This window comes from Ambystoma mexicanum, chromosome 4q, assembly GCF_040938575.1.
Source record: "Ambystoma mexicanum isolate Mex_15411 chromosome 4q, UKY_AmexF1_1, whole genome shotgun sequence".
NCBI classification, from domain to species: Eukaryota; Metazoa; Chordata; class Amphibia; order Caudata; family Ambystomatidae; genus Ambystoma; species Ambystoma mexicanum.
Window position 1 is genome coordinate 526508995 of NC_090928.1, and position 7500 is coordinate 526516494.

Sequence of the window (7500 nt, forward strand, 5' to 3'; positions counted from 1 at the left end):
GAAATAGTCTAAGAAAGTATCAAACACAATTACCAGTCAATATCAGAACGCATTGAAGAATATCAGGAAATAGCCGATTAAACCTGTGTGGAAAAAAGTCTTATTTGTCTTTTCTCCACTTTATTTTATAGTAAGATGATACATACTTTTTCTTTTACAGTGAAAACATTAAGGTGTGGTATTGCCCCATTACACATCATCCAGACATGCATTCATATATTGCATGTTAACAATGAAAATATTGCAAAGAGACTTTCAATTTCTATTTTTTTGGTCAAAAAGCACTAAAATTTTAGTTGTTTTCGCCCAACGTGGGGCTCGAACCCACGACCCTGAGATTAAGAGTCTCATGCTCTACCGACTGAGCTAGCCGGGCTCCTTTGGATGCCTATAGTTTTCTTCCCTATCCCTGCACTGCCGCTTTCCACAGATAGGATGCTGTGTAATCATAGGCTCTGGTGGAGTTTGGAAAGAAAATACACATCAGCCAGAGGCAGAAATAGTCTAAGAAAGTATCAAACACAATTACCAGTCAATATCAGAACGCATTGAAGAATATCAGGAAATAGCCGATTAAACCTGTGTGGAAAAAAGTCTTATTTGTGTTTTCTCCACTTTATTTTATAGTAAGATGATACATACTTTTTCTTTTACAGTGAATACATTAAGGTGTGGTATTGCCCCATTACACATCATCCAGACATGCATTCATATATTGCATGTTAACAATGAAAATATTGCAAATATTGTAAAGAGACATTCAATTTCTATTTTTTGGTCAAAAAGCACTAAAATTTTAGTTGTTTTCGCCAACGTGGGGCTCGAACCCACGACCCTGAGATTAAGAGTCTCATGCTCTACCGACTGAGCTAGCCGGGCTCCTTTGGATGCCTATAGTTTTCTTCCCTATCCCTGCACTGCCGTTTTCCACAGATAGGATGTATTTTTTTGGTCAAAAAGCACTACAATTTTAGTTGTTTTCGCCCAACGTGGGGCTCGAACCCACGACCCTGAGATTAAGAGTCTCATGCTCTTCTGAATGAGCTAGCCGGGCTCCTTTGGATGCCTATAGTTTTCTTCCCTATCCCTGCACTGCCGTTTTCCACAGATAGGATGCTGTGTAATCATAGGCTCTGGTGGAGTTTGGAAAGAAAATACACATCAGCCAGAGGCAGAAATAGTCTAAGAAAGTATCAAACACAATTACCAGTCAATATCAGAACGCATTGAAGAATATCAGGAAATAGCCGATTAAACCTGTGTGGGAAAAAGTCTTATTTGTGTTTTCTCCACTTTATTTTATAGTAAGATGATACATACTTTTTCTTTTACAGTGAATACATTAAGGTGTGGTATTGCCCCATTACACATCATCCAGACATGCATTCATATATTGCATGTTAACAATCAAAATATTGCAAATATTGTAAAGAGACTTTCAATTTCTATTTTTTTGGTCAAAAAGCACTAAAAAATTTTAGTTGTTTTCGCCCAACGTGGGGTTCGCACCCACGACCCTGAGATTAAGAGTCTCATGCTCTACCGACTGAGCTAGCCGGGCTCCTTTGGAGGCCTATAGTTTTCTTCCCTATCCCTGCTCTGCCGCTTTCCACAGATAGGATGCTGTGTAATCATAGGCTCTGGTGGAGTTTGGAAAGAAAATACACATCAGCCAGAGGCAGAAATAGTCTAAGAAAGTATCAAACACAATTACCAGTCAATATCAGAACGCATTGAAGAATATCAGGAAATAGCCGATTAAACCTGTGTGGAAAAAAGTCTTATTTGTGTTTTCTCCACTTTATTTTATAGTAAGATGATACATACTTTTTCTTTTACAGTGAATACATTAAGGTGTGGTATTGCCCCATTACACATCATCCAGACATGCATTCATATATTGCATGTTAACAATGAAAATATTGCAAATATTGTAAAGAGACTTTCAATTTCTATTTTTTGGTCAAAAAGCACTAAAATTTTAGTTGTTTTCGCCAACGTGGGGCTCGAACCCACGACCTTGAGATTAAGAGTCTCATGCTCTACCGACTGAGCTAGCCGGACTCCTTTGGATGCCTATAGTTTTCTTCCCTATCCCTGCACTGCCGTTTTCCACAGATAGGATGTATTTTTTTGGTCAAAAAGCACTACAATTTTAGTTGTTTTCGCCCAACGTGGGGCTCGAACCCACGACCCTGAGATTAAGAGTCTCATGCTCTTCTGAATGAGCTAGCCGGGCTCCTTTGGATGCCTATAGTTTTCTTCCCTATCCCTGCACTGCCGTTTTCCACAGATAGGATGCTGTGTAATCATAGGCTCTGGTGGAGTTTGGAAAGAAAATACACATCAGCCAGAGGCAGAAATAGTCTAAGAAAGTATCAAACACAATTACCAGTCAATATCAGAACGCATTGAAGAATATCAGGAAATAGCCGATTAAACCTGTGTGGGAAAAAGTCTTATTTGCGTTTTCTCCACTTTATTTTATAGTAAGATGATACATACTTTTTCTTTTACAGTGAATACATTAAGGTGTGGTATTGCCCCATTACACATCATCCAGACATGCATTCATATATTGCATGTTAACAATCAAAATATTGCAAATATTGTAAAGAGACTTTCAATTTCTATTTTTTTGGTCAAAAAGCAGTAAAAAATGTTAGTTGTTTTCGCCCAACGTGGGGTTCGCACCCACGACCCTGAGATTAAGAGTCTCATGCTCTACTGACTGAGCTAGCCGGGCTCCTTTGGAGGCCTATAGTTTTCTTCCCTATCCCTGCTCTGCCGCTTTCCACAGATAGGATGCTGTGTAATCATAGGCTCTGGTGGAGTTTGGAAAGAAAATACACATCAGCCAGAGGCAGAAATAGTCTAAGAAAGTATCAAACACAATTACCAGTCAATATCAGAACGCATTGAAGAATATCAGGAAATAGCCGATTAAACCTGTGTGGAAAAAAGTCTTATTTGTGTTTTCTCCACTTTATTTTATAGTAAGATGATGCATACTTTTTCTTTTACAGTGAATACATTAAGGTATGGTATTGCCCCATTACACATCATCCAGACATGCATTCATATATTGCATGTTAACAATGAAAATATTGCAAAGAGACTTTCAATTTCTATTTTTTTGGTCAAAAAGCACTAAAATTTTAGTTGTTTACGCCCAACGTGGGGCTCGAACCCACGACCCTGAGATTAAGAGTCTCATGCTCTACCGACTGAGCTAGCCGGGCTCCTTTGGATGCCTATAGTTTTCTTCCCTATCCCTGCACTGCCGCTTTCCACAGATAGGATGCTGTGTAATCATAGGCTCTGGTGGAGTTTGGAAAGAAAATACACATCAGCCAGAGGCAGAAATAGTCTAAGAAAGTATCAAACACAATTACCAGTCAATATCAGAACGCATTGAAGAATATCAGGAAATAGCCGATTAAACCTGTGTGGAAAAAAGTCTTATTTGTGTTTTCTCCACTTTATTTTATAGTAAGATGATACATACTTTTTCTTTTACAGTGAATACATTAAGGTGTGGTATTGCCCCATTACACATCATCCAGACATGCATTCATATATTGCATGTTAACAATCAAAATATTGCAAATATTGTAAAGAGACTTTCAATTTCTATTTTTTTGGTCAAAAAGCAGTAAAAAATGTTAGTTGTTTTCGCCCAACGTGGGGTTCGCACCCACGACCCTGAGATTAAGAGTCTCATGCTCTACTGACTGAGCTAGCCGGGCTCCTTTGGAGGCCTATAGTTTTCTTCCCTATCCCTGCTCTGCCGCTTTCCACAGATAGGATGCTGTGTAATCATAGGCTCTGGTGGAGTTTGGAAAGAAAATACACATCAGCCAGAGGCAGAAATAGTCTAAGAAAGTATCAAACACAATTACCAGTCAATATCAGAACGCATTGAAGAATATCAGGAAATAGCCGATTAAACCTGTGTGGAAAAAAGTCTTATTTGTGTTTTCTCCACTTTATTTTATAGTAAGATGATGCATACTTTTTCTTTTACAGTGAATACATTAAGGTATGGTATTGCCCCATTACACATCATCCAGACATGCATTCATATATTGCATGTTAACAATGAAAATATTGCAAAGAGACTTTCAATTTCTATTTTTTTGGTCAAAAAGCACTAAAATTTTAGTTGTTTACGCCCAACGTGGGGCTCGAACCCACGACCCTGAGATTAAGAGTCTCATGCTCTACCGACTGAGCTAGCCGGGCTCCTTTGGATGCCTATAGTTTTCTTCCCTATCCCTGCACTGCCGCTTTCCACAGATAGGATGCTGTGTAATCATAGGCTCTGGTGGAGTTTGGAAAGAAAATACACATCAGCCAGAGGCAGAAATAGTCTAAGAAAGTATCAAACACAATTACCAGTCAATATCAGAACGCATTGAAGAATATCAGGAAATAGCCGATTAAACCTGTGTGGAAAAAAGTCTTATTTGTGTTTTCTCCACTTTATTTTATAGTAAGATGATACATACTTTTTCTTTTACAGTGAATACATTAAGGTGTGGTATTGCCCCATTACACATCATCCAGACATGCATTCATATATTGCATGTTAACAATGAAAATATTGCAAAGAGACTTTCAATTTCTATTTTTTTGGTCAAAAAGCACTAAAATTTTAGTTGTTTTCGCCCAACGTGGGGCTCGAACCCACGACCCTGAGATTAAGAGTCTCATGCTCTACCAACTGAGCTAGCCGGGCTCCTTTGGATGCCTATAGTTTTCTTCCCTATCCCTGCACTGCCGCTTTCCACAGATAGGATGCTGTGTAATCATAGGCTCTGGTGGAGTTTGGAAAGAAAATACACATCAGCCAGAGGCAGAAATAGTCTAAGAAAGTATCAAACACAATTACCAGTCAATATCAGAACGCATTGAAGAATATCAGGAAATAGCCGATTAAACCTGTGTGGAAAAAAGTCTTATTTGTGTTTTCTCCACTTTATTTTATAGTAAGATGATACATACTTTTTCTTTTACAGTGAATACATTAAGGTGTGGTATTGCCCCATTACACATCATCCAGACATGCATTCATATATTGCATGTTAACAATGAAAATATTGCAAAGAGACTTTCAATTTCTATTTTTTTGGTCAAAAAGCACTAAAATTTTAGTTGTTTTCGCCCAACGTGGGGCTCGAACCCACGACCCTGAGATTAAGAGTCTCATGCTCTACCGACTGAGCTAGCCGGGCACCGTTGGATGCCTATAGTTTTCTTCCCTATCCCTGCACTGCCGTTTTCCACAGATAGGATGTATTTTTTTGGTCAAAAAGCACTAGAATTTTAGTTGTTTTCGCCCAACGTGGGGCTCGAACCCACGACCCTGAGATTAAGAGTCTCATGCTCTACCGACTGAGCTAGCCGGGCTCCTTTGGATGCCTATAGTTTTCTTCCCTATCCCTGCACTGCCGTTTTCCACAGATAGGATGCTGTGTAATCATAGGCTCTGGTGGAGTTTGGAAAGAAAATACACATCAGCCAGAGGCAGAAATAGTCTAAGAAAGTATCAAACACAATTACCAGTCAATATCAGAACGCATTGAAGAATATCAGGAAATAGCCGATTAAACCTGTGTGGAAAAAAGTCTTATTTGTCTTTTCTCCACTTTATTTTATAGTAAGATGATACATACTTTTTCTTTTACAGTGAAAACATTAAGGTGTGGTATTGCCCCATTACACATCATCCAGACATGCATTCATATATTGCATGTTAACAATGAAAATATTGCAAAGAGACTTTCAATTTCTATTTTTTTGGTCAAAAAGCACTACAATTTTAGTTGTTTTCGCCAAACGTGGGGCTCAAACCCACGACCCTGAGATTAAGAGTCTCATGCTCTACCGACTGAGCTAGCCGGGCTCCTTTGGGTGCCTATAGTTTTCTTCCCTATCCCTGCACTGCCGTTTTCCACAGATAGGATGTATTTTTTTGGTCAAAAAGCACTACAATTTTAGTTGTTTTCGCCCAACGTGGGGCTCGAACCCACGACCCTGAGATTAAGAGTCTCATGCTCTACTGACTGAGCTAGCCGGGCTCCTTTGGATGCCTATAGTTTTCTTCCCTATCCCTGCACTGCCGTTTTCCACAGATAGGATGCTGTGTAATCATAGGCTCTGGTGGAGTTTGGAAAGAAAATACACATCAGCCAGAGGCAGAAATAGTCTAAGAAAGTATCAAACACAATTACCAGTCAATATCAGAACGCATTGAAGAATATCAGGAAATAGCCGATTAAACCTGTGTGGAAAAAAGCCTTATTTGTGTTTTCTCCACTTTATTTTATAGTAAGATGATACATACTTTTTCTTTTACAGTGAATACATTAAGGTGTGGTATTGCTCCATTACACATCATCCAGACATGCATTCATATATTGCATGTTAACAATGAAAATATTGCAAAGAGACTTTCAATTTCTATTTTTTTGGTCAAAAGCACTACAATTTTTGTTGTTTTCGCCCAACGTGGGGCTCGAACCCACGACCCTGAGATTAAGAGTCTCATGCTCTACCGACTGAGCTAGCCGGGCACCTTTGGATGCCTATAGTTTTCTTCCCTATCCCTGCACTGCCGCTTTCCACAGATAGGATGCTGTGTAATCATAGGCTCTGGTGGAGTTTGGAAAGAAAATACACATCAGCCAGAGGCAGAAATAGTCTAAGAAAGTATCAAACACAATTACCAGTCAATATCAGAACGCATTGAAGAATATCAGGAAATAGCCGATTAAACCTGTGTGGAAAAAAGTCTTATTTGTCTTTTCTCCACTTTATTTTATAGTAAGATGATACATACTTTTTCTTTTACAGTGAATACATTAAGGTGTGGTATTGCCCCATTACACATCATCCAGACATGCATTCATATATTGCATGTTAACAATGAAAATATTGCAAAGAGACTTTCAATTTCTATTTTTTTGGTCAAAAAGCACTACAATTTTAGTTGTTTTCGCCCAACGTGGGGCTCGAACCCACGACCCTGAGATTAAGAGTCTCATGCTCTACCGACTGAGCTAGCCGGGCACCTTTGGATGCCTATAGTTTTCTTCCCTATCCCTGCACTGCCGCTTTCCACAGATAGGATGCTGTGTAATCATAGGCTCTGGTGGTGTTTGGAAAGAAAATACACATCAGCCAGAGGCAGAAATAGTCTAAGAAAGTATCAAACACAATTACCAGTCAATATCAGAACGCATTGAAGAATATCAGGAAATAGCCGATTAAACCTGTGTGGAAAAAAGTCTTATTTGTGTTTTCTCCACTTTATTTTATAGAAAGATGATACATACTTTTTCTTTTACAGTGAATACATTAAGGTGTGGTATTGCCCAATTACACATCATCCAGACATGCATTCATATGTTGCATGTTAACAATGAAAATATTGCAAATATTGTAAAGAGACTTTCAATTTCTATTTTTAGGTCAAAAAGCACTAAAATTTTAGTT

The 7500-nt window shown here is 38.7% G+C and overlaps 8 non-coding genes across 8 annotated transcripts; all 8 read right to left on the reverse strand.

The window, feature by feature from the left end:
* Positions 1 to 303: 303 nt before the first annotated feature.
* On the reverse strand, positions 304 to 376 carry TRNAK-CUU (transfer RNA lysine (anticodon CUU)). The gene has a single exon. It is a non-coding gene; the product is annotated as a tRNA-Lys (tRNA).
* A 2793-nt stretch (positions 377 to 3169) lies between these two features.
* On the reverse strand, positions 3170 to 3242 carry TRNAK-CUU (transfer RNA lysine (anticodon CUU)). The gene has a single exon. It is a non-coding gene; the product is annotated as a tRNA-Lys (tRNA).
* Positions 3243 to 4172: 930 nt separating this feature from the next.
* Positions 4173 to 4245, reverse strand: TRNAK-CUU (transfer RNA lysine (anticodon CUU)). The gene has a single exon. It is a non-coding gene; the product is annotated as a tRNA-Lys (tRNA).
* Positions 4246 to 4668: 423 nt separating this feature from the next.
* TRNAK-CUU (transfer RNA lysine (anticodon CUU)) lies at positions 4669 to 4741 on the reverse strand. Its single transcript has one exon. It is a non-coding gene; the product is annotated as a tRNA-Lys (tRNA).
* A 423-nt stretch (positions 4742 to 5164) lies between these two features.
* On the reverse strand, positions 5165 to 5237 carry TRNAK-CUU (transfer RNA lysine (anticodon CUU)). The gene has a single exon. It is a non-coding gene; the product is annotated as a tRNA-Lys (tRNA).
* Positions 5238 to 5339: 102 nt separating this feature from the next.
* Positions 5340 to 5412, reverse strand: TRNAK-CUU (transfer RNA lysine (anticodon CUU)). The gene has a single exon. It is a non-coding gene; the product is annotated as a tRNA-Lys (tRNA).
* Positions 5413 to 6505: 1093 nt separating this feature from the next.
* TRNAK-CUU (transfer RNA lysine (anticodon CUU)) lies at positions 6506 to 6578 on the reverse strand. Its single transcript has one exon. It is a non-coding gene; the product is annotated as a tRNA-Lys (tRNA).
* A 423-nt stretch (positions 6579 to 7001) lies between these two features.
* On the reverse strand, positions 7002 to 7074 carry TRNAK-CUU (transfer RNA lysine (anticodon CUU)). Its single transcript has one exon. It is a non-coding gene; the product is annotated as a tRNA-Lys (tRNA).
* Positions 7075 to 7500: the final 426 nt, after the last annotated feature.